This window comes from Anabrus simplex, chromosome 1 (assembly GCF_040414725.1).
Source record: "Anabrus simplex isolate iqAnaSimp1 chromosome 1, ASM4041472v1, whole genome shotgun sequence".
Classification (NCBI taxonomy): domain Eukaryota; kingdom Metazoa; phylum Arthropoda; class Insecta; order Orthoptera; family Tettigoniidae; genus Anabrus; species Anabrus simplex.
Genome location: NC_090265.1, coordinates 43,112,168 through 43,139,980, shown reverse-complemented (window position 1 = coordinate 43,139,980; position 27,813 = coordinate 43,112,168). Strand labels below are relative to the sequence as shown.

Below are 27,813 nucleotides of genomic sequence, written 5' to 3'. Positions count from 1 at the left end.
AAACACTGAAGAGCGATATTTGTAACCTATACGCTCACATGAATACACGCTCACACTTATGTTTTCTTCGCTAATTAATCACTTTTCACTTAAAAATGCATTCACTGGATGAGTTGGCCATTTAGTTAGGGGTGAGCAGCTGTAAACTTGCATCTGGGAGATAGTGGGTTCGAACCCCACTGTCGGCACCCCTGAAGATGGTTTTCTGTGGTTTCCCATTTTGACATCAGGTATATGCTAGGACTTTACCTTGATTAAGGTCACCGCCTCCTCCTTCCCACTCCTAGGCCTTTCCTATCTCATCATCGCCATAAGGCCTGTCTGTGTCAGTGCGACATAAAACAAATTGAAAAAATTCCGTCTATCATGACTCCTTGTTATGTCTCTGAGTAATTACTTGGCCAACGTTGAAAATTTCAAAAGAACACCAAAAAATTCACAACCAACTCAACTAACCCACATGCTAATCTTCTACCCTAGCAATTAGCTGATCACTTTCCTGCGCTTGCTATTGTACGGCCTGGATGTCAGGAAGGCAGTGGCATGAGCTATCGTATGTCTTCTGTTTCTAAGATCCCACAATTGTGATTTCAAAGTTAACCAATCCTTGCCTAGTTCACCCCTATAAATTGGAGCAAAATTGGACCTTACATATCTATCTTGATCAGTGCGGCAACGAGCGAGGTACTCCTCACTAAATGCTACAGGCAAGCTGAGCAATTCCTGAGATAGGTGGCTAAATCTTACTCTATCATGTGAACTTGCGTGTGGCGACCAGAAGATACCAGTGTTCCTCTCTATCATTTGACCAGTTACCTAGGCTCTGCCGCTCCTCCTCCTCTACTACTCTTGTATCCCTTAATAATAATAATAATCTTAAACTCTCTTCCTCCAACAGAAGAAGAAGTAACAAACATCATCTAATCTCTGAAAAATAACAAAGCACCGGGAGAAGATGCAATAGTTGCCGAACTGTGGAAACAGGCCGAGGACGGAACATCTGGGAAACTGAGAGGCTACCAGATGACTGGACATCTGCTCTGATCCACCCCTTACACAAGAAGGGTGACTTGACTGACATGAACAACTATAGAGGGATCTCATTAATACCAGTTTCCTACAAGATATTATCAAAGTCCTTATTGAACAGAGCCGATCTTCAATTGGATCCACAATTGGGGGAATACCAAGGTGGTTTCAGAAAAGGACGTTCTTGTGCTGAACAGATCCTCAACTTGAAGTTGGTATTAATGAAGTTAAACTAGCCGGCAAGAAGTATGTGGTCACCTTTGTTGAAAGCATACGACTCAGTAGACAGAACTACCCTCATGAGAATTCTGCAGGAAATGGGCCTGGACCAGAAGACCCACTGCCTTATCCAAAAGACCCTGAGTAATACGCGATCACGAGTGAAGTTCAGAGGAACACTTTCGGAAAGTTTTGAAATAAAAACAGGAGTTAGGCAGGGAGACAGACTTCCCCCCCTTCCCTTCAACTGTTCATTTTACAAGGTCATCAGAGAGTGGCGGAAAGAATGGGATAAACAAAGGATACCAAGTCGTATTTACCTGGGACACAAATGGAAGGAGCTACTTGTTGACTGTTCGGCGTTCGCAGATGACCTGGCACTACTGGCTGGCGAACTCTGTAGAAGTAGCAGTGAAACCACTCAGTGCACTTAAACACCAGGCTGCCAAGGTGGGATTACAGGTATCTCTAGAAAAGACAAAATACAAAATATCAGGGATTTAAAAAAAAAAAAAAAAAAAAAAAAAATGCTATTTGTTCGGGCGTCGACCTATAGAGATCTTTTGCCCCTAGATATCAGTGATACTTCCAGCAAACTACAGTTGGAACAGGGCCATATTGAGAAAGTCAATAAATTTAAGTACCTGGGAGAATGGCTGGAACCAAGTATGTCAGAAGGGGTAGCACTAACAACCCGGATTAACAAACTAGAGTTAGCATAGCGACTGACCAAGAACATTTATAACACCAAGTTGAGGCACTACCGGACAGTTATCTGCCCAGAAGCCCTATACGCCACTGAATGCTTGATGCTGAACAGGAAAGAATTGTTGGAGAAACTGCAGGTCCAGGAGAGGAAGATCTTGAAAAAGATACTAGGGCTGACCAAAGTAGATGGCGATTACAGAAGGCGACCAAACCAGGAGCTATACAGTTATACTCATAAAATCACAGACGTAGCCAGGAAGAGGCGCCTGACCTTCTGTGGATATGTCACGAGGATGAACCCAACTAGGATGACCTACCGGCTTACCAAATCCAGGGCAAAAAGGAAAATAGGGATGCCATGGCAAACAGAAGTGAGGGAAGACATTCAGGAACTGGGAGTAACTGAAACTGACATCAGAAACCGAGCACCATTCAGAATAATAATAATAATAATAATAATAATAATAATAATAATAATAAAAAGGTTTCAGGATAGACCATCACGTAAAAAAAAAAAAAAAAGGACCCTTTGGACAAAGGAAAGAAGTGAGAAGCATAGCCAGAGAATGCGCAAGTATTGGGCAAATATCAAGTCCCTCTCCAAGCAGAAAAGTTGAACATTGAACTTAACAATTTTTCACTTAGTGAACATAACGTACCAGGTACAAAAGCAATCTTGAAACAAGACTAGGAAAATCAAAGATTAGTGATTTTTACAGATTCTGGGCTTCAAGCCCCTAGTTTTACAATTTTATCAATGGAAATGGTATTATTTAGTTAAGGGCAGAAATCCCCTAATTCAAGAGCACTTGCTCCCTAAATACAATATCTAGCTTTCTAGAGGCACTAGTTAAACTTACAAAACTTTGAAAAAGAGCAAACAGGCTCTCAGTTTCTTACCGCCCACTCAAGGCAACATTGAGTCAAAATTTACAATCTCTGGCCTCTCAAGCCACCATTCACAAATTGAACTTACTTTTACAGGGGTATTTAATACCCAACCTACTGGGCCTTCATGGAAAAAGAACAGGTTAAAAAACTGGCCCAGATAAAAAATGAATGGAGGCGCACACTGTGCTCCAAGATAATGAAAACTTAAAAACCTACAGGGCTCTAGGCTGATGAAACAGGGGCTATTCCCAAACTACTGAGGTGGCTCGCATAGGATTTACTGTAATCCATTACAAAAAGGTTGCAAAATTCGCAAAATCGCAGGCACCTCAAACCAGGATGAAGGGGAGCTCGAGAGGGAACTCGCTCTCTATGCCCGATTTACAGTTAAAGGTTTTATGAAGTTTTTACATTAGCCGAAAGAAAAGTTACATTTTAGAAAAGTATTATTACATAATTAAAGATTCTGACCTTCTCCTCGAATAAAACTGCAGAGGTAGCAAGGAAGAATGATTTTATGTGGCCATTACCTTATAGATGTTCTGCTGACCGAGGAAAGAGGCGGTTGCGCCTCCTGCCTAACACACACACACTTATCAAGATGGTGATCAATTGGCAAGGAAACATGAAAAGCTGCAGTTTATAAACCCTCAGCGAAGGTTCGAGATCATTCAAGACTAATCAGGACACACCTTAATTTTTATTGGCAGATTCAAAGTGAACAAGAAATGCGGGATTGGTTGAAAATTAATTAAAAAAATTTATGATTGGTCCGATTCAAAACTGGCGGAAAGAAAAGGAAGTGTTGCCAATCCAAAAATAAATGAACAAAAATCAGTTATTGGAAAACCTAGGAATACAAAACTATTTTATGTTATAAGTTTTTTCACCTACACCAAAGTGCATGATCATAATTGTTAGTAGTGTCATCTGTAGAAAAATATCCAAATTTCTTGATGTATAGCAAACAAAACAAGGAGAAATTCAATCAGTTTAGGAAACTGCAGAATAACAAAATTACTTAATATTTCAGTGGTGACATCTGCTGATTAAAGTTCCAAGTTCGTGTGGTATCAGCTTCACCTTTTGACCGATAGAGGAGTTCATTAAGGTGCTTATTTTGAATGCGCGGCGTTGAGGTGTACCTCCCGGTACAGACCTCCCCCGCCAAATGTCCTTCCTTGGGGTGACACAGAAGAATTTTGTAAAAGCATTTCCACTTTGAGAAAAAATTTTCAAAGTTTTTCTGGAAGTTGGTTTGTAGAAAAGTTTTTAGATCTGAATTTAGAGTGTCCTTGTGTTCATTGAAGTTAAATACATACTGAAAGATTTGACGGCAAGAGCTGCCGCCGCTGCCGATACCCAGGTGAGGTCGCCCGGACCCCCCAAGTACCCTCAGATACACCTCTCCCGCTATTATGAGAGGGGTAAGCGTGGTGATGTTCGCCGCAGATGAGATGTATGTTTGCAGTCTACAGATGAGTTGGCGGTAGGGTCACCGCACTTCAGCCTTTGCCGGGAAGATGGACTCCGGCGCGCCGTTCAGAAGGAGGCATTACTAGAGCGAAGTGGGCCCTTTCCTCTCTCTTGTGTTCCTTACAAGATGTTACAGTATGGCGGCAGACAGCTGAAGGACACTGAAACAGTAAGGTCAAGGCGATGGAGAAGTGTTGTTGCTTGAGATTGGAGAGTACGATCTTTATTTGAGAGGCAGGGGTGCGGGCGGCGTTGGTGATAATGCATGTGTGTGTGAACAATGTGTGGATGCAGAAGACGGGGCTAGGTAATGGCCACCAAGGAATTGACAGCAGGAAAACCAGGGGGAAAATCGTACATAACAGGTCATATACATAATTAAATAAAATCATTGGGACAGAAGGCCTCAAATTTAAAAAAATAACCTTCAAACTCCTGCTAAATGTTGATGGCTAACAAACATAGTAATGCAAATATACAGGTTTCACCTGGGAGAGGTGAACCCTAAAGATTCTCTCTGTGGCTGGATTGTTTACCAATAGTGTAACTGGTGTCAAAAAATCTAAAATAATGCACGAGCCATGAAATCTGGGGACAAGCTTGCCTGCGGGAACAAAGTTTCTAACCATAACTTGATCTCAGACTTTTAAATTGGTGGGCCTCCGTCCATGATCATAACTTTCCCTAACCTTTTCCTGAGAAACCTTCAGGTTGTGCTTAGCCTTCTTCCATAGATCTCTAATATTATCGGGATCTATTGTCTCTGGTAATACATTAAGTGACCAAAGGTTAGAGAGCGGCGTGTTAGGAACAAATGTAAACATAAGAGAAGCTGGTGTGAACTTGTGAGACTAATGAACTGCTGAATTTAAAGCAAAGGCCTACTAATGCAAGGACGTATCCCACCTGGAATGATCTTCATAATGAAATGCGATTAAAGCAGATCTCAGATTACGATTGACCCGCTCAGCCAGAGATGGTTGAGGATAATACGCCGAAGTAGTTACATGTGGTATAGACAGATCAAAACAGAGTTTACGGAATAAGTTAGAATGCCTTGGCATTATCGGAAACAATATATTGACAGGGGCAAAAAGACGCAAATATAGTATTTAATAAGAAATGGTGGACTGAGCGGTTGCCAGCTTAGTCGGAAATAATCAAGAAAATCTAGTGAAACCATCTACACACACAAGAATGAATTTATTGGCGTTCCCCTTTGATTGGGGGAAGGGTCCTACGTAGTCTATATATATATGTATATATACGCTCCATGGGGCGTGACGCTTGATGAGAAGATAATAGACCTAGCTTAGTGGACAAGGTGGGCTTGCTAGGCAAGCAAGATTTACAAGCTTTTACTAATTCTCAAATTTCACCGTCCATACCTTTCCAGGTGAACATCTCTCGGATCTTTTCCCGAGTTTTGAAGATGCCTAAATGCGTCCCTAATGGGATCTCATGATAATACTTGAAGATCATAGGCACAAGAACACTTTCATTTTTTGGTCATGCCTTGACGGGCAACACAAAACCCCGTTTCTCAATACATAAGGGATGACATGTTCCCCAGAAAAATGGTTTCATTAATGGGGGCCAGCACAGGATCTCCATGTTGATATTTTTCAATATCCCTAAAAAGCATGGGGGCATCAGTTAGAATGCCATTAATGCCCGAAGGTATGGGCGTGGGAAGAGTAGAATTATCTTCCTGTTCCGTGGTCTCCACATCCTGAGCAAACATGCAGCTTAGTCCATCCGTCACGACATTTTTAGATCCTCTGATATGCCTAACATCAAACTGGAATGCAGAAATCCTGATGGTCCAGCGGGCTATATGCCCAGTACGACGCGGCCTAACTAATACCCAACTTAAGGCTTGTTATCAGTTTCTAGGTCGAACTTGACATGTTCCAGATAGAGTCGGAACTTCTCTAGAGCAAATAAAACTGCCAAACCCTTAAGTTCATAGATGGAATATTTGGCCTCTTGAGCCGATAATGTCCTAGATGCATAAGCTATGGGTCGTCTTCCGAGTTCAGTTTCCTGAAGAAGGACAGCAGCCACCATCGATGATGAGGCGTCGGTTTGGACAATAAATTTCTTCGAGAAATCAGGCATCGCAAGGACAGGGGCGTTGCAAAGAGCTAATTTCAGATCTTCAAAAGCGGCTTGTTGAGACGGTCCCCATTCAAATTTGATGCCTTTCCTACGGAGTAAGTTTAAGGGCGCAGCTCTGTTAGCGAAGTTAGGAATAAATTGGCCGATGAACCTGGCAATCCCTTTGATGTCCTTAAGGCGGGATTCCACTGAGGCAACATTTGGGCGACATGGAGCATGTGGCTGGCAACAAATGTTGCCCTTTGTAGCATGCGGCTTGTCAGTCGGACACAAAAGATGTGGTATGCTACATGTGTTGCCGGGTGTAGCATGCGTCACTTGTTGAGACTTGTCACCAACTACAAACGTTATTCCACCAAGGCAACCAAGACAACAGTTCCTCACTCGACTTTGACCGGCTGGTGACAGCTATACTTCCTTGTTTCGAATTTCTCAACCTATCATCTCACGAATCATCCCGGAAATGTACATGGCGCGGAGTGATCCAAGCTGATAAGGCATGGAGCCCTTGGCAAACAAACCACGTCGGAATTTTCAAGAGGCGAAAGCCATTAGTGATGATTTTTTTGGAATACTTTGTCAGATGAAGGTCGTGTACCATTACAGAATCTGTATGCCTAGAGGTACGGGAAGATTTAGAAACTTATTGTTCACTGGAATTTAATGATATTTTAAATTTAAAATGTATTAGTTTTAAGCAGAATATCCTAACCCTATTTTGATTATTTTACCCCCTTATAGTTCACATTTCTAATACAGTTATACTGTACTAGGCTAATGAAAGATAACTCGTAGCAACTATGACAATAAGTAGACAAAAATACCATGGCACTACAGCCCTTGAAGGACCTTGGCCTACCAAGTGACCGCTGCTCAGCCCGAAGGCCTGCCGATTACGAGGTGTCGTGTGGTCAGAACGACGAATCCTCTCGGTTGTTATTCTTGGATTTCTAGACCGGGGCCGCTATCTCACCGTCAGATAGCTCCTCAATTCTAATCATGTAGGCTGAGTGGACCTCGAACCAGCCCTCAGGCAAAAGTAAAAATCCCTGACCTGGCCTGGAATCGAGCCCGTGGCCTCCGGGTAAGAGGCAGGCACGCTACTCCTGCACCACGGGGCCAGCAATAAGTAGACATAGTGAGAAAGAAAAAGACTATGATGAAACAATGTTGGAAGACTGCGTAATTAGAGTAGCGGCGAAGAATATCCGAATAAAAAGTAGATTAATTGTTGTGTGTTAACGCTGTAGAAAAGAGAACCATTTGTTGTTATGCTATTAAACGACGTGTTTGCGAGAAATCCATAGGCATGGAAATGCCATAATATACTGATATGTAGAATTTATTATTATTATTATTGTAATTATTATTATTATTATTATTATTATTATTATTATTATTATTATTATTATTATTATTATTATTATTATTATTATTATTATTATTATTATTATTATTGTACAATAATGTTATTGGCTTCAAGTCCCACTAACTACTTTTACGGGTTTCTGAGTCGCCGAGGTGCAGGAATTTAGTGCAGCAGGCGTTATTTTACGTGCCAGTAAATCTACCGACACGAGGCTGACGTAGGTCTACTAGAACACCTTCAAATACCACCGGACTGAGTTAGAATCGAACCTGCCAAGTTTATTATTGTTGTAGTTAGTACTATGATGTCATTAAATTCTATTTTAATAGTTATCTCTAATGTATTTATTTCTAATGCAAACTATTGCCAGTACTAATAAGGATAAAACCAGGAACTGAATAATAATAATAATAATAATAATAATAATAATAATAATAATAATAATAATAATAATAATAATGGCTTTACGTCCCACTGTCTACTTTTACGGGTTTCGAAGATGCCGAGGTGCCGCAATTTAGGCCCGCAGGAATTCCTTTAAGTGCCACCGACACGAGGCTGACGTATTTGAGCACCTTCAAATACCACCGGACTGAGCCAGGATCGAACCTGCCAAGTTGGGGTCAGAAGACCAGCGCCTCAACCGTCTGAGCCACTCAGCCCGCTGGGCATTGAATAAATCACAATTTTATTTGCAAAAGTTCATAAGCAGTTAACTTATTTCATTTATTAGAGGAAAACAGTAGCATAAAATCAATTCATCTCGCGTTCCTCATTGTAACCTGACGTTTGGAGCATCGATGTCAAGAAGAAAGGTAAGTAGATTATATGAGAACCACAGATTTCCTCTCAATGGAGAAGCAACACCAGTTTTCATTTTCTGAATTTTTTATGCTCTTGGTGGAAAGCTGAACACATTTTTAAAATTTTCTTCAGTTCATGGACACTGCAGTCATATTTTTCTGGGGGCCGTTTTGACATATGCTTTCTTTTCTACTGTTTTTATAATCACTCAATGTTACATTCCGCAATTCCGGAGCATTGTGATAATCCCCAATTAAATTCGCAGTGTTTTCAATAGCTCACTTCATCTTGTCGCACAGAAATTGTAGCACCGATCCAAACACTGTTGGATCCCGGGCGACATTGTGCGACAAGCATATTTTTGAGGCATGCGACACCAGAGAGTGTTCGACAGATGGCAACATGTCTCATGCCACAGAGCCGCACGCTACATGTCGTGCCGTGTTTCTTCAATTGAAAGTCGACTGCAGCATGCTTCACTGTCGCATGCTCCATGTCGCCCAAATGTTGCCTCAGTGGAATCCCGCCTTTAGGGGGTTTGAAATCACGGATGGCCTGTGTTCTCGAATGATCAATAGAAACCCCATCGGGCGACATAATATGCCCTAGGAGATACGGAAGGATTAGCAAAAGCTACCTTAGATAACTTGACAGTCAATCCGGCCTTACGAAGGTGATTGAGTACCTCCTTTAGATGATCTAGGTGTTCTTCAAAGGTCTCAGAAGATACGACGACATCATCAAGATTGTGATACAGGTATTCAAATTTGATGTGGGAAAAGACCCTATCTAGCAGTCTAGTGAGCACAGCTGCCCCCGTGGGGAGCCCGAAAGGCACATGGTTGTACTCGTACAAGTTCCAATCTGTGGCAAATGCTGTTAGATGTTTCGATTCTTCAGCTAGAGGGATCTGGTTTTATGGTAAAGAACTTGGCTTTTCGAAACCGTGAAAAGCAAGAATGAAGGTCAGGAAGAGGCACAGATTGTAACACCACCTTACGATTTAAAGCCCTATAGTCAATCACAGGCCTGAAGCCACCTTGGGGTTTCGGCACCAGGAAAATAGGTGATGAATACGCTGACTTAGAGGGTCGAATAATACCATCTTTTAGCATCTGATTGATGATCTCCTTAAGAACCTTCATTTTAGGAGGAGACAGCCTATAGGGTGAAAACCTAACAGGGATCGAGTCTGTAACCTCAATCTTGTATTCTATAAGGTCAGTAACACCAAGAGTATTGGAAAATACATCAGGAAACGACTGACACAATTTACGAATACTTTCAGCCTGCTCCTCAGGTAGATGTCGTAAGGTCTAACATCATCTCATCCTGGGTAGGCGAAACAGATGAGCATGACACAGAATTCCATTTAAGCAAATAAATTTTACAATCATTAGCAAATTTGAAGGTGCACGACTTGCTCTGAATGTCGAGCACCAGGCCAGTAGAAGACGTGAAATGGGCTCCTAATATTACTGGGCAAGACAAGTGCTTAACCACAAACAATTTTATTTTTCAAGTGAATTTAGAAATACAAATTTTGGCAAAGATGAAACCTAAAATTTCTAATGGAAAGGAATTAGTAAACTCTTTCAAGATTAAAAATATTGTGTCCACCTATTAAATACAAAGGAATTAGCCGAAACGCATTGGACAGAAGATGAACAATATTCAGGAAACTTACTAAAAGCCTTTAATTTGGAATACCATCCAGCCGAAATTATTGAACACACGCTCCCAGAGTCTAAGAGAGCCGTGACGGGTTCACAATTCAATTTTAAGAAATGGTACTAGTGCGGGGGGTCTCCGCTGCAATTCTGGGGCATTCTTTAGGGCATTCAAATGGTGGATTAGAGGAACTTTTAACCTTACCAAAGCTTTCGGTGGGTTTAATGGGGGCTGAGCCTTGGGAAGATGAACTTGCCGACTCAGCCGATGACACTAGTCTCTTCATATTATTGGAGTTCGTGGAGGTTGCGTCAGAAGTTGAGCAGGAGGGGGTGCTATTGGCATTAGGGCAATTCTTGGCTAGATGAGGAAAAGAGCCACATTTGAAACAACCTTGTGATGGCCCTGCTCCATTCTTTGTCTCACTTGATTTTATCACTGGGCACTTGTTACGCAGATGTTGCATAGACCCACAGGCGTAGCACTTACGGATGGTGAAAGTTCGGCGAGGTGAAGGCCGGAAATTATTAGAAGACAGAGGGGGTTCCTTCGCAACTCTTAAGGTGTCGGCATACCGCACTCCTTCGGCTGAGACAGCCATAGCCTCTAATTCTGCCAAGGTTTGGGGACGAGACTCAAAACATAAATAAGATCTGTAAGGTGGTGAGATACCTTCAACAATCGTTTGCACTATTTGGTCTTCCGAAAAATGCAGGGCGAACACTCAGGTATAAAATTTGATACCTTGGATGTACTCCGCAAGATTTTCGTCCAGACGTTATACCCTAAAATAGAATTTCTGTATTAGAGAGGACATTACCCTAGTCAGAATGAAATTTGCCAAAAGGTGAGCATGGAAGTCTTCTACGGATGATCTATCGGCTATAGCCTTAACTATCATGTCTGATAGGATGCCTACAGAATACGGGTACATAATTTGAAGAATTTGAGAGTGAGAGAGTGTAAACACTAAAGCATGATCTTGAAATTCCACAAGGAACCTAAGAAATGAAATATCACTGGTGGAGTTTACTGAAAATTTAGAAATTTCCCTAAGCAACGTAGCCAGTGGATGGGGCAGACTACTAAAACAGGGTGACATAATCGGTGATGCCCTAGATGGTTGAGAGGCTTCAGACACAGCATTGTTAAAAAAAAAAAAAAAGTTGGGATTTGTGTATGACGATCAGACTCATTTTCTAATGGGGCAGAAGTTTGTTGAGTTGCCACAGATTTCCTGCTTTCTACACCTTTGGAAGAATCCTCCTCAGCAGGCAAGTTGATTAAAGGGGCTTAATCGGTTTTGGGAGTATCTGCCCCAGTCAACAATTGATTAACTCTATTTGACATTTTTGACAGATGGTCAACTAAATTACTAGCCTCCTTAGCATGATCTTCTTTTACTTTGAGAGACAGTAGGTCCCAAACCCTATTATAAAAATGGAATAATCTTGCCTGTACTCTTTTAAGTTGGTTAGCAGATGGATCGCTTACTTCAAATAAACTAACTCCAGAGGCTAATTGGGTGGCATTGTCAGTGATAGTGGATAGAGCCTCATCAATTTTCTTCTCCCCCAAAATTGGGATACAAATAGGCAATTCTAAGGAATCTTTAAGTTTGGCAGTGTCTGCCGCAACCGTGCCTCCAGATTGAACATTTCTAATGAGTAATTCATAAATCAGTTCCTCCTTGTGCAAGTACCCGGGATGGAGGACTTCACGAGGGCCAGAGATGATAGAGAACTACAAATTTAGAGAAAGGGGAAAAAAAATTTCCAGCGTCCAAGAAAAATTCAAAGAATTCGGATTGGATCCTATGTTTAGCCGTCAAAAGAGGCTTAATTTAGACCCGTTCAACCACGCTCTGCTACCACTTGTTCCAGGTTTACCCCTGGAGCAGAAAGAGGTTAAAGAAGGTGCGGGCTTGAATGGGTATATCTGCAATACCAAAATTAATTTAAAACTTAAATTGAAGGTTATATTTCTTCAGAAAACAACAACTTAACAATTTTTCACTTAGTGAACATAACGTATCAGGTACAAAAGAATCTTGAAACAAGACTAGGAAAATCAAAGATTAGTGATTTTTACAGATTCTGGGCTTCAAGCCCCTAGTTTTACAATTTTATAAATGGAAATGGTATTATTTAGTTAAGAGCAGAAATCCCCTAATTCAAGAGCACTTGCTCCCTAAATACAATATCTAGCTTTCTAGAGGCACTAGTTAAACTTACAAAACTTTGAAAAAGAGCAAACAGGCTCTCAGTTTCTTACCGCCCACTCAAGGCAACATTGAGTCAAAATTTACAATCTCTGGCCTCTCAAGCCACCATTCACAAATTGAACTTACTTTTACAGGGGTATTTAATACCCAACCTACTGGGCCTTCATGGAAAAAGAACAGGTTAAAAAACTGGCCCAGATAAAAAATGAATGGAGGCGCACACTGTGCTCCAAGATAATGAAAAAAGACCTACAGGGCTCTAGGCTGATGAAACAGGGGCTATTCCCAAACTACTGAGGTGGCTCATATAGGAATTACTGTAATCCATTACAAAAAGGTTGCAAAATCGCAGACACCTCAAACCAGGATGAAGGGGAGCTCTCGAGAGGGTAACACACTCTCTATCCCTGATTTACAGTTAAAGCTTTTATGAAGTTTTTACATTATGGAAAATTCTTAATTCCCATGGAGGGAATTAGATATTTTTCACCAATAGAGCATGTCAAAAATGTCAAAACAGATCAGATGTAAGGCTTTTCAGGCATTTGCTCTATTAACCAGCGTTTCGTCGTAGGTCTGACACTAGACTCATCAGAGTGGGATGTGTCAGACCATACCCACTGACGCTGGGGTGTATGCAGGTGAACTTATCAGAAGCCCTTATAAGAGGCACTGTCTGATAACTGCATACGGGAGATAAATCTCCACAATGGAATTATTGCCCGCCTAGCAATTCCAAATGGAAAACTCTGATGAGTTTAGTGTCAGACCTAAGACGAAACGCTGGTTAATAGAGCAAATGCCTGAAAAGCCTTACATCTGATTTGTTTTGACATTTTTACATTTGCCGAAAGAAAAGTTACATTTTAGAAAAGTATTGTTACGTAATTAAAGATTCGGGCCTACCCCTCGAATAAAACTGTGGAGGTAGCAAGAAAGAATGATTTTATGTGGCCATTACCTTATAGATGTTCTGCTGACCGAAGAAAGAGGCGGCCCTGCCTCTTGCCTAAAACGCACGCACGCACGCACTCTCTCTCTCTCATATCAAGACGGTGATCAGTTGGCAAGGAAATATGGAAAGCTGCAGTTTATAAACCCTCAGGGAAGATTCGAGATGATTCAAGACTAATCAGGACACACCCTCTGAATTTTTATTGGCAGATTCAAAGTGAACAAGAAATGCTGGATTGGTTGAAAATTAATTACAAAAATTTATGATTGGTCCGATTTGAAACTGGCGGAAAGGAAAAGAAGTGTTGCCAATCCAAAAAATGAACAAAGATCAGTTATGGACAACTTAGGAATACAAAACTTCTTTAAGTTATAAGTTTTTTCACCTTACACCAGAGTGCATGATCAAAATTTTTAGTTGTGTCATCTGTAGAAAAATGTCCAAACTTCTTGATGTATAGCAAACAAAACAAGGAGAAATTCAGTCAGTTTAGGAAACTGCACAATAACAAAATTACTTAATATTTCAATGGTGACATCTGCTGATTAAAGTTCCAATTTTGTGTGGTATCAGCTTCACCTTTTGACCGATAGAGGAGTTCATTAAGGTGCTTATTTTGAATGCGCAGCGTCGAGGTGTACCTCCCGGTACAATGATGATGATGATGATAATAAGAAGAATAATCGGAAGCACAGGAAAGTTGTTGGGCTCTACCCAGCACACAAAAGAACCAACAAGAATGGAGAATGCCTCGTTGAACTATGTGATAACCATAACCTCCAACTGATGTCAACACACTTTCGTCACTTACCAAGAAAACAGATGACATGGAGATGCCTAAACAAAACAATAGGAGAATTCCAAATAGACCATGTTGCTATATCTCGAAGATACAGTCCGGAAATCATGAACGTTACCGTAAAAAATGGAATAAACATAGACTCAGATCACTACATATCAGTAATGAAGTTTCGGCCAATCCCTCTCAAAAAAAAAAAAAAAAGAATGAACCTACCATATTTCGCTTTGACACAAAAAAGCTCGGAGAAGGAGAGAATGAATTCAAAGCACTTGCCCAACCTGTGGAAAAAGACTTCAACAGCACGAGAAAGCAGGCGATGTAAGCTGCAAAAGGAGTGGCCGAAATTAAGAAGAGGAAGAAGCACACGTAGTGGAACGATAACTGGGAGAAGACCTTAGGTAATCGTCTGAATGCCTGGAAAAAGTATTACACCTCGAAAAAAGAAGGGGATTGGAAGATGTACAAAACACAACAAGCACAAACAGCAAAAATAATACGCAGCGAGAAACTCAAGTATGAAAAGGAACTACTGGACAAGATTGAACAAGACTTTCCTAAAGGTGAGACCCGTGAATACTTCAGAAATTTTAAAAAGAAGGTACAAGGATACAAGGCTCCTTCCCTTTGCTTTCTAAGGAAAGATGGAATTCTTGCAACATCAAATGAAGAAAATTGCGAAATCTTAGCTAAGTATTTTAACGACTTTCTAAACTGTGAAAAACCAGCCAACCCCATCAAAACAAAGCAGTGAGCCAAAACCTGCCATTTTCTCCACCAAATTGCCATGAAATCAAATGCCACATAAAGAGACTGAAAAATAACAAGGCTCCTGGTGAAGGCTCCATGATTGTGGAAGTGTGGAAACATGCCCCGGAAGAAGCAATTGACATCCTACACCAAACTGTTGTAGATATATGGGAAATAGAACAACTACCAGAGGACTGGAAGCTAGCCTTGATCCATCCTTTACACAAGAAAGGAAGTTCTTCTTCTTCTTCTTCTTCTTCTTCCTCTTCTTCTTCTTCTTCTTCTTCTTGCGTTACGGCCTCTGTAGGACCACGGACAGCTCCTTCATGGATTGCATTTTCTTCTCCTCCCAGAACCTCTTCATCCTTTCTCTTCTTCTCTCCCGCTCTTCTTCCGAGATATTCAATATCCTCTTCTCTTGTCTACTCCACTGGTGACTCTCAATCCTTTTCCTGTATCCATCCCTATCATTGATCTCTGGCATATTGGTCGGTATGTACTTGCTTCTCCAATTTTCCTTTTCTTCCACCTTGATCCCCAGTTCCGACCAATCTTTCCGGAGTTCAACTACCCACTTGGTTCCTGTCTTTCCTCGTGTCCTCGCTGTTGTTTCCCATACTCTTTTCGTCATTCTATCCATATTCATCCTGATTACATGTCCCGCAAACCTTGCTCTTTTCAGTCTGATTTCTTCTGAGATTGTCCTCATGTTCCGGTATAGTTCTTCCCTGGGTCTCCTCATCCATCTCTCACCTCCTCTCTTAGGGCCTAGTATTTTCCTCAATATTTTTCTCTTCTCTTGCTCTAGTTGTTCCGCACCATTTCTTCCTAGTGCTATTGCCTCAGCAGCATATAATACTGCATTTCTCACCTTTGCCTTGTAATGTCTAATCTTTGCGTCTGTAGATATATTCTTTTTATTTTATATATCTCTGGTCATACAGAAGGCCGATCACATCTTTTTTATCCTCTCTGTTATTCCCTCATTGCTCCTATTCCTTCCTGTTATAAATTCTCCTAGGTACTTGAATTTGTCCACCTTTTGCACGGTGCCTTCCAGTGTTGTCCAATCCTCAGTGGTATTCAATGTCTTTGTCTTGTTGTAGGCGATCCTCAGTCCTACCCTTCCGTGGAATTTCTCTTCTGTCAGTAGCCTACAAGATCCTGTCACCATCCATCCTTGAAAGACTAGGACAGCAAGTTGAACACAAACTCGGGGAATACCAAGCAGGTTTTCGGAAAAGCCGATCAAGTGCAGAACAAATACTTAACCTAGAAACCATAATAAGATACCATATGCTGAGAGGTCGAACCTATGTATCTACATTTGTAGACTTCAGGAAAGCGTACGACTTCATCGACCGTGATGTGTTGCTTAACATCCTTGCAGAAATGGGAGTCGATGAGAAACTGCTGATAAGGGCAACACTAACTGATGCCAAGTCCAAAGTAAAATTCCAAGGATGTCTCTCTGAACCCTTTGAGATCAAGACAGGCATTCGACTGGGAGATGGGCTGTCACCTCTTTTGTTCAACTTCGTACTTGAGAAGGTAATACAGGAGTGGCGAAAGACGTTAAAAGGAAAAAAACCTTTACAAACCCGTAAGGATTGGGATAAAGAAAAATGGAGTGGAAATAGATTGCTTAGCATTCGCAGATGATATAACCCTTATAACAGAAAATTTCAAAAGTGCAACAGAACAGATCAATGTGTTAAAGGAAGTAGCAGAACAAACAGGTTTACAAATTTCCTTTCAAAAGACAGAAGTAATATCAAATATCAAAGATGATACGGCACAACTAAACACCAAATATGGAATGATAACCCGTGTTAGTAAATGTAAATACCTTGGGGAATGGAATAAGCAAAATCGACTTGACAAAGAGGCCATAGCAGCAAGAATCAAGAAATTTTAAGTCGCTTTTCAAACCACCCGCAACATATACAACAAAAAGTGCTTTTCCCTGAACACAAAAATTCGTCACTACAACACGGTCATCAAACCAGTATCGCTGTATGCATCTGAATGCCTTATCCTTTCCGAGAAATGTTTGCTTGCGGATTTAGAGAGGAAAGAAAGAAAGATCCTACACACCAAAAATGGCAATGCCATGGTACGTTAATGTCAAGAAAGATCTTCAAGAACTGGGCCTGCTAGCAGAAGATGCACAAGACCGAAATTTTTTCAGAGCAGCCATCAAGACTTTTGGGACTTTACGGGACGAAAAACGGGCAACTGGTGCTAAATGGACAGAAGAACGCCGTGCTAAACACAGTGAGCTAATGAAGACGATGTGGAACAAGCGAAAAATGAACAAATGCCAGAATGTAAAGTGAGGTTTATCGTGGTCCCTAGTAGGCCGATTAGCGAAGTTGAATGATTGAATGAATGAATGAATGAATGAATGATGATGATAATAATAATAATAATAATAATAATAATAATAAATAATAATAATAATAATAATAATAATATCCTAAACAAGCAGTTGTAGGTTAAGTCATTTAAATTAATTGTTTAAAAAGAGGCCAGTCCTCCTTGTGTTAATGATCTAAAATCTCATACCTACCTGAATAACTTACTTCCATATTTTTGAATCGCTACGACGGCATAAGACAAGTTTAGGACTGCAAAGGAAGTGGCAGTGTCTGACGTGAAAATGGGAGCCATGAAAAACCATCCATCGGGGTTGTCGATAGTGGGATTCAAACTCACTGTATCCCGAATACAAGCTAACTTGCTCAGTAGTAGTGGCGGTGTAGGACTGAAATTCCTCACATTACTCTGTAACGTTGGCAGAGGGGTTGCGGTGACAAGGAAATTCAAAACACTTGTGGCGTTGGACAGCAAGCATCTTCTGTCATCATTGTTCGCTATATATTTAGTTTCGGAATCCCGGGGAACTCTGTTCTGTAGGATACCATTTAACGGTAAATAATGTTAGTGGTCTTTCAGCGTACCAACTAGTTTGTACGATTTTCGGAGATGCAGAAGTGCCAGAATATTGTCCTGCAGGAATTCCTTTGCTGGCATATAAATCTACAGACACAAGGTTGACATATTTGAGCACCTCCAAATACCACTGGATTGAGTTACGATCGAATCTGCCAACTTGGGCTCAGAAAGTAAGCGCTCTACCGTCTGAGCCACTCAGCCTGGCCGGATACCGTTTTGGCGTTTTGCTGTTTTGTCAGTTCCTGCAAGAAAAGAAAAGTAGGCCTACTCTACATATGCTGGATTGTGTTGCAAGCACAAGCAGTATACTGTAATTCTGCTAATCACCAAAAAGTGTGTACTTCACTAAAAAAAAACTTATTCGAAATATCATACCAACTTTTCTGTGGTTATTGCAGTTGTACACCACACACATGGATGGCATAATTTATGCAATTAATTTATTCTATGTAATCTGTTAAAAGTAGGGCACTGTAAATGGACTAGACACTATGGATTGCTCTAAAACCATGGCGTCGCTATATCATTTTTGTCACCACCCAGAGCAATCTGGATCTGTTGTCATGAAATGTTTCTTCTTCTTCTTGTTCATCTTCACGTATTGGTCATCTAGGACAAAGAATCAACACTTTTTCGGCCTTCCGTCTTGCCCGGTATTTCTCCATTCTGAAGGACCATGCATGTTTTCATTCCTCCGACCATTTACCACATTTATGCCCGGTTTCTGGAATGTTGAGATATCTTTCCGATAGCTATTGCTTTGTTACAGCTGTCGACTCGATAAATCTTCGCTGCGTTGCACAGCGAAACAGCAGCTAACTTATCGAACTGTCAACTATTGGTTCATTGAAGTTTCATATACACACACTAGATGCCACCCCTCGTACTGCTTTGTTTTTGTGCATTAGGTGTGTTTTCTAGATTGTCAGGCGCATGCCCACAAGTAATGCATCGCATTTGAACTTTCTATACAGCTCCTATTATCCCCTCTTTGCCATGCAGCAAGAAATGGGTATTCGACTAGTTCCTGCAGAACTGGGTGACAGTTTCGTGGTGTTTAAGGACTGTCAGAAGAATTTGACGTTGTTTGAGGATTTCTAATGAAATATGCACATGAGTGGCACATGTCATGCGCAATCCAGTTTGCACTGAGCCTTATACGTATACTGTATCTCATCCCTGTTATTACAAAATATGAACATTGTTTGATCACAGTATAACAATATATATCGGGTGATTAACATAATTATATAACTTGTTAGTTCCATGTAATGTAATATCATTAATTAAAAACAATCCCACGATAAAAGTATATGCTCACTGCCAATGCAAGTAGGCCTGCAGTAGGCCTACTACTGTTGTAGTTTGAGTCGTCAGTCCATAGACTGGTTTAATGCAGCGCTCCATGCCACCCTATCCTGTGCTAACCTTATCATTTCTACATAACTATTGCATCCTACATCTGCTCTAATCTGCTTATCATATTCATACCTTGGTCTACCCCTACTGTTCTTACCACCTACACTTCCTTCAAAAACCAACTGAACAAGTCCTGGGTGTCTTAAGATGTGTCCTATCATTCTATCTCCTCTTCTCGTCAAATTTAGCCAAATTGATCTCCTCTCACCAATTCGATTCAGTATCTCTTCATTCGTGATTCGATCTATCCATCTCATCTTCAGCATTCTTCTGTAACACCACATTTCAAAAGCTTCTATTCTCTTTCTTTCTGAGCTAGTTATCGTCCATATTTCACTTCCATACAATGCCACGCTCCACACGAAAGTCTTCAAAAACATCTTTCTAATTCCAATATCAATGTTTGAAGTGAGCAAATTTCTTTTCTTAACTCATTGCGGACCGTGGACGGCGTAAGACGTTTAATGTTCCGCGCGAAGCAATGCTGACACCTTAGTCAGCGTTACTGGTTGTAGCAGGAAGTTGGTTTACCTATTTGAGATAACCCTGGCGTTGAGTGGGCTCATGTTATCTTAGCTGTTTTAGCGGGAATATCTCAGCACTTCCTCGCGCGTCAAGTCGGTACTAGAGATTTCAATGCAGTGCATGTCGTTCTTACCGAGTGTAGTATAATGGCTTATAAAACAAAGTTTCTTACGGAAGATAAATTATTACATATTGTTCACAATGATTATTCTGGCGATGAACTTATTCCTCAAATAGACTCAGATAGTGAAAGTGAGAGTGACGAGGAAATTCCGATTCCCAAATCCGATAGGCCTATAGAGGAAGGTGACGTGCCTGATACATATCATCCTAGTTATTGTCTACCTGTTCCACTATTTACAGAGAATTCAGTTATAAATGTTCAAATAAAAAATAAGCAGGATATTTTGTGTTACGTGAGTATTTTCATGAATGACGAATTTTATTAGTATGCGTGTGAGCATACCAATCAATACGCGAGTCAAGTGATAAGTGCGGCGCCCCGGCCTTTCACAAAGAATTCGATCATGCAATTGTGGAAACCGATTAGTCCAAAATCCTGATATAAAAATATACTGGACCGAAGACCCTGTTTTTCATACTCCGATATTTTCTAAAACAATGTTCCGAATACGCTTCCTTCATATTCTTTCATTTCTTCACTTCAGTGACAATAATCATTACGCCGAAAATACAGGTAGGCTGTATAAAATTAGATGTATTTTGAAACCTATGACACCAGATATCATACCCTAAATATTTACTGGAGGTAAGCACGAAGTATCATTTTTCTAACATTCATAGTTTAGGAGTAATTGTAAATTTTATTAAGTGATGCACGTCAAGAGGGCCGGGCATGAAAATGGCTGGTCCAGGCATTCAAGTGTCCCGCTCAGAAGCAGGTACTGAACGTGTTAAGAAAGCTCTTCCTTGCTTGTGCTAGTCTGCATTTTATGTCCTCCTTACTTCTGCCATCGTTAGTTATTTTACTACCCAAGTAACAATATTCATCTACTTCCTTTAAGACTTCATTTCCTAATCTAATATTTCCTTCATCACCTGCTTTTGTTCGACTGCACTCCATTACTTTTGTTTTGGACTTATTTATTTTCATCTTGTACTCATTACGCAAGGCTTCATCCATACCATTCAGCAACTTCTCAAGATCTTCTGCAGTCTCAGATAAAATAACAATATCATCGGCAAATCTCAAGGTTTTGATTTCCTCTCCTTGGACTGTGATTCACTTTCCAAATTTCTCTTCGATTTCCTTTACTGCCTATTTTATGTAAACATTGAAAAGGAGAGGGGACAAACTGCAGCCTTGCCTCACTCCTTTCTGAATTGCTGCTTCTTTTTCAAAGCCCTCGATTCTTATCACTGCAGACTGATTTTTATACAGATTGTAGATAATTCTTCGTTCTCGGTATCTGATCCCTATTATCTTCAGAATCATAAATAGCTTGGTCTAATCAACATTATCGAATGCCTTTTCTAGATCTACGAATGCCATGTACGTGGGCTTGTCCTTCTTGATTCGATCCTCTAAGATCACAGTTAAATTAAAATAATAAATATGGTAGTTCAACCTATTCAATACAAGTAAATAAGAGATGTAGAGATTACATTCTTATTTAATTATAAGTGGAAATGGTACCGGTTTTGACCCCATTCTGGGTCATCATCAGCCGATTATAACTCGAAAAACAATGCATAAGTAAGAAAGAAGTTAACGGTCAAGTCCATACAATATCAGACGTAAAGTCAGGATTGCTTCAAGTGTTCCTAAATTTCTTCTGAAGCCAAATTGATCTTCTCCCAACTCAGCTTCAACTTGTTTTTCCATTCTTCTGTAAATAATACCTGTTAAAATTTTGCAGGCATGAGATACTAAACTAATGGTGCGGTAGTTTTCACACCTGTCAGCACCGGCTTTCTTGGGAATAGTTATAACTACATTCTTCCGAAAATCGGATGGGACTTCTCCTGTCACATACATCTTGCACACTAAATGAAATAACCTTGCCATGCTGGTTTCTCCTAAGGCAGTCAGTAATTCAGAGGGAATGTCATCAATTCCAGGTGCCTTGTTCCTATTTAGGTCACTCACAGCTCTGTCAAACTCTGACCTCAAAATTGGGTCTCCCATTTCATCAGCATCAACAGCCTCTACATGTTCCAGAACCAAATTATCTACATCTTTACCTTGATACAACTGTTGGATATGTTCCTGCCATCTTCCTGCTTTGTCTTCTTTCCCTAGAAGTGGCTTTCCATCTGAACTCTTAATATTCATACACCTAGATTTCCTTTCTCCAAAGGTTTCCTTGATTTTCCTGTATGCAGCATCTACCTTTCCCAGGACCATACAGCCTTCGACATCCTTGCACTTCTCCTTCAGCCATTCTTCCTTAGCTACCTTGCACTTTCTATCCACTTCATTCTTTAATCGCCTGTATTCTTTTCTGCCCTCTTCATTTTTAGCATTCTTGTATTTTCGTCATTCATCAATCAGGTCTAGTATCTCCTGAGTTATCCACTGATTCTTAGTTGATCTTTTCTTCCTTCCTAACATTTCTTCAGCAGCCCTACTGACTTCATTTTTCATGACTCTCCACTCTTCCTCTACTGTGTTTCCTTCGGCCTTTTCATTTAGTCCTTGTGCAACATGTTCCTTGAAACAATCCCTCACACTCTTTTCTTTCAACTTGTCTAGATCCCATCTTTTTGTATTCTTTTCTTCAATTTCTTCAACTTCAGATGGCATTTCATGACCAACAAGTTGTGCTCAGAGTCTACGTCTGCTCCTGGGAAAGTTTTGCAATCCAACATCTGGTTTCTGAATCTCTGCCTAATCATAATGAAGTCTATTTGATACCTTCCAGTGTCTCCAGGTCTCGTCCACGTATACAGCCTTTAAGGGTTATAAATTTCATGTTGTTGGTCCGTATTGAACTGAGAATAACATATGAGTAACAACACAGTAAAGGTTTCCACCTATTCAATACAAAATATATTCACAATATTTTAAAATGACATGTTCTTAGGATTTCGTCAAGAGTGATCTTTGCTTTAATGTGGGTGATGATGACCCCTAGATGTGTCGAAACTAGTTCCATGTAATTTTAAAATATTGTGAATATATTTTGAATAGGTGGAAACCTTTACTGTGTTGTTACTCACGTATACAGCCGTCGTTTGTGGTGTTTGAACCAAGTATTGGCAAGGACTAAATTATGATCAGGGCAGAATTCAACCAGCCGACTTCCTCTTTTGTTCCTTTGTCCCAATCCAATCTTGGTCACTTTCTGGATCACCTCAATCGCTGAGACACACCAATTATTAATACACGTTCTTTGAGAATAGCTTCCTATAAGTTCAAAGATTCAAACAAACTATACATCTAGTTACAAATCCAGTTGTACAATGCAATTTAGTAGGTAAGAAGAAACGTAATACGCTATTACAATTTACAGTGAAGTTAAACGTACTTTTCAAAGACTCTGGCGTACATCAAGTGACACGGAACTACCAGAGGCAAAACCCCAAGGTAAATATATAAACTACAATTTACATATTTAGCGAAACAAGGAACGGGGAATGCCTCGAAAACAAACGGGCAAGCCCAGCTGAAAAGCTAAGGCATCATAAATAATTAAGTGGCGAATCTAGGTGAGTTTAGGGCAGACTCCTATATGAAAAAGCAAGCGAACATTACAGGAAATTTAAGCTGGAACAGAAATCATGAGTGCTTACCCCAAAGTGGCGCATCCCAGTAGCTAGACGTCGTCAAAACTTCGGGCGACCAGACAGACAGACCACAGACAGACCAAGACCACGAAATGCTGCCTCGCTCTCTTTAAAAGGTAAACCCTGGCCTTGGAGTAGCCAATCAGAACGCATGAGGCCGCCTATCACCACCCAGATTCACCAATTACAACTCCTACTTCAGTCGCAAACTTTAAATAAGTTTCTCGAATACGCACGATCGCGAATCTTCCATTTCCAGAACAGTCAGAAAATACTTTCTAGAATACATAACCAACAAAAGGCAACACACCCTGTTCAAAAATTCATGTGACAAGTTTCTGGACTCTTCCAGTAAATATAGAACTGAAATATACTATTTACAAATACCATATGTTACCAAAATATTACACTGTACAGGTTCCCTCATTACCATTTCCAGAGCACAAATAAATAATAGTGGTGAGAGCCCATCTCCCTGCCGTAGACCAGTTTTAATTTCAAATGTCTCTGATGTTTCACCACTAAACTTCACTTTTGATTTGGTGTTGGTGAGAGTCAATTTTATCATATTTATTAATTTGGGGTGTAGTCCAAGGTGTCTTAAAATTTTAAACAGAGATTCTCTATGGAAGCAATCATAAGCTTTTTTGAAATCTACAAATGTTATCAGCATATCTGTGTTTCTTCTGTTATAGTCCATTATCAACTTAAGACTCATGATTTGATCAGGACAGCTCCTCCAGGGTCTGAAACCTCCTTGATATTCTCCTAGTTCTTTCTCAAGTTGTAAACTTATCCTATTAAGGATGATTATTGAAAATATTTTGTATGTTATGTCTAGGAGCGAGATTCCCCTGTAGTTATTAGGGTCGGTTTTGTCTCCTTTTTTGTGCGATGGGTGAATGAGGGCTGTTGTCCAGTGTTCTGGTAGTTCTTTAATCCAGATAGAGACAAGTTGTTGATGGAGGGCAACGTTTGGTGATGTTCCTGCATATTTCCAGATTTCCACAAAGGTCTGATCTTCTCCTGGCACTTTGTAGTTTTTTAATTTATCCAGAGCTTGGTAGACTTCCTTTATTGTGGGGAGATTGATGTTCTCTGGTGGTGTTTTTATCGGGGTGTTGGTGTCCAAATGAAGGAGTTCTGTAGGTTCCTCACAATTTAAAAGCTTGTTGAAATATTTAGCCAAAATTTCTGCATTGTCTTTGTTATGAGCCAGCTTACCATTTTCATCCTTCATCAGTAGGATCGGGGGTTCATATTTTTGGAGCTGCTTTCTGAAGGTTTTGTAGTAGTCCCTTAATTTTTATTGAATTGTTCTTCAGTTAACTGCAGTGTGTCCTTATGATGTTGTCTTTTTACTCTTCTTAAGACTTGGGTAGTTTCTTTTCTCTGTTTTACTAGATTTTGATAGGATATTTCTGTTTTTTGGGATTGATGCAATAGCCATGCCTGATGTCTTTTCTCCACTGTTTCATCACATTCACTGTTTCACCATTGGTGTTTTTTACATGGTTTAATTGGAGCCAGATCTTCTGCAATTTGTTTAAGGTTGTGTACTAAGTTTTCAAGTTTATCTGTGATTTTTATATTTTCAGTTGCTTTCTGGTAATTTTTATTGTTGATTAGCTAGGTAGGATCTATTTTTCTTTTAGTTTTAAGGGCTTGCTTTTGTTGTCTCCTCTGGGGAGTGAGTTTAATTTTAATTTTAACTATGTAGTGATCTGAACCTGTGTGTATTCCTCGGAGGACTTTGACGTTATAGATCTCTTTGTGCTGGTATTTGTCCATGCAGATGTGATCCAGTTGCCATTCTCCTTTTAGTGTAGTCAGGGTGTTTCCATGTTTTGAGTTTTTGAGGTTTCCTCTTAAAACATGTAGATTTTGAGATTAAATTATGGTTTCTACACAGGTCAATTAGTCTGTCTCCATTTTTATTTGTTTTCTTGTGTGCTGGCCATTTTCCAATGATGTCACGGTATTTTCTTTCTCTGCCTAGTTGAGCATTGAAGTCGCCTATTAATAATTTTACATGGTGTTTGGGGATGTTATCTGTGATCTGGTCCAATAGGTCCCAAAATTCTTCTGTTTCCTCATGGTCTTCTGAGGAGTTGTTTTTATCATTAGTGGGAGCATGGGCATTTATTATAGTATAGATTTTATTAGATGCCTTTAAGGTGAGCGTTGAGAGTCGTGGAGACTGTGATTGAATTCTTGAACAGACTTTATTATTTTAAGGCTGACCAAAAATCCTGTTTCAAATTGTGGGACATTCTTCATCGCACTCTTCCTGGGTATACCTTTATAAAGTCTGTACCCTTGAGATTCCAAGGCATCCTGTTCAGTGTTTCTAATTTCCTGTAATCCCATGATAAGAATTTTGTGTTGGTCCATTATGTCGGTGATCACTTTTAGTTTACCGGTTTGCATGAGTGAGTTTATATTGTGTGTAGAGAAGTAAGTTATCTGCTTTGGTTTGATTCTTGATTTTGTCTCGTTCATGTATGTGGTACTGGGGTATTTCCATGCCTCCGACTTCCTGGTATCTCTCAGGTGGCAGCCCACCGCATCCGAATGCTGCCTTCTCTGAACTTTTTGTTCAGCTGGTGGAGTATTCCTTAAAAGACCTTCCATGGTTGACTGTCAAGGTGTCACCTGTGTGGGACTAGGTCCCAAATTACAAATCTGGATGTGATCCAGTGAGATGATAATGAGGCCGCTCCTCTGGAGTACAGACACCTTATGCAGCCGCCCCTAACCTGGAGAACAGACGCTGCGTAATGGATTCCAGTGGCATTACCTCCACTGTGGGGACCATCACCCCACCCAAAGGGGTTCATTCGCGCGAAGCCGTTGGCCCTCTTAGGGAGTCAGGTTATTTCCCGCCGCCCTACGCTCGGCGTTGGCAGTTTTACAGCTGAGTGCCAGACCAGCAAACCCTCCTCCTTTCTCATTCCGGACTTGGGACCGGACAATGGCGGAGTTTCTCAGTTATGTTTATGGTGATGAATTCCATTTTTAACTCATGGCCTCAAGATTTTTCTCAAACCTTTTCATTTCTTAATCTCGATTGTTGCTAGGCTGAGTAGCTCAGATGGTATAGCGTTGGCCTTCTGAGCTGGACTTGGCAGGTTCAATCCTGGCTCAGTCTGGTGGTATTTGGAAGTGCTGAAATACATCAGGCTCGTGTTGGTAGATTTACTGGCGCATAAGAGAACTTCTGTGGGACAGAATTTTGGCACCTTGGTGTCTCTGAAAACCATAAAAATTTAGTGGGAAGTAAAACAAATAAGATTATTATTATCTCTAATTGTTCCTTTAATCCTTTTCTTTATAGATATGGACGCAGGGATTTCTAGCTTTATACAGTCTATGTGTGGGTACTGCTCTTTATTTCCAGAGGATATTCAGTGATCTTTGCTTTCTCCAGATATTTATTTATGGTTTTGTTTGTGAAGATAGATTTTAGATGTATGTAGGTGGTTTGAAAAGTTCTCGGAATGTACTAGAATTAAGTATCTTACCTCGGTGAAACTGCTTTTATTTTTCAACATAGTCTCCCTGTAGACTAATGCATTTGGTCCAGCGATGTTCCAATGCCTTGATCCCATCTCGAAAATGAGATTCCTCCAGGCCTGCAAAATACCTCTCCAATTCGGCTGTCAGTTGTTCCCTTGTAGAAAATCTCCGTCCACCGAGGAAAATTTTCAGCTTGGGGAATAGATGAAAGTCTGATGGTGCCAAATCAGGTGAATAAGGTGGATGTGGCAACAATTCGTTCCCCAGTTCATGAAGTTTTGCCATGGCAATAACACTTGTGTGCGGTGGAGCGTTGTCCTGATGAAAGATGACCCTTTTTCCTTGCCAAACCAGGCCTTGTTTCGCGTATCTTTTCCTGTAGTTGGTCTAGGAGGTTTGCATAGTATTGCCCCGTAATTGTTTGGCCAGTAGGAAGATAATCTATCAGCAGAATGCCTTTTGCATCCCAGAAAACTGAGGCCATGACCTTTCCGGCCGAACGCACTGCTTTTGCTTTCTTTGGTGGTGGTGAATCAGCATGTTTCCACTGCTTTGACTGTTGTTTTGTCCCTGGGGTATAGTAGTGGACCCAAGTTTCATCTGTAATCACAAACCAGCGCACAAAA

General features: G+C 40.5%; 1 protein-coding gene across 1 annotated transcript in view; it reads left to right on the top strand.

Annotated features, from left to right (window-relative positions):
• The window catches only part of Rrp5 (Ribosomal RNA Processing 5), a 385,044-nt gene that overhangs the window by 76,350 nt on the left and 280,881 nt on the right, over window positions 1-27,813 (top strand). The window lies entirely within an intron of this gene.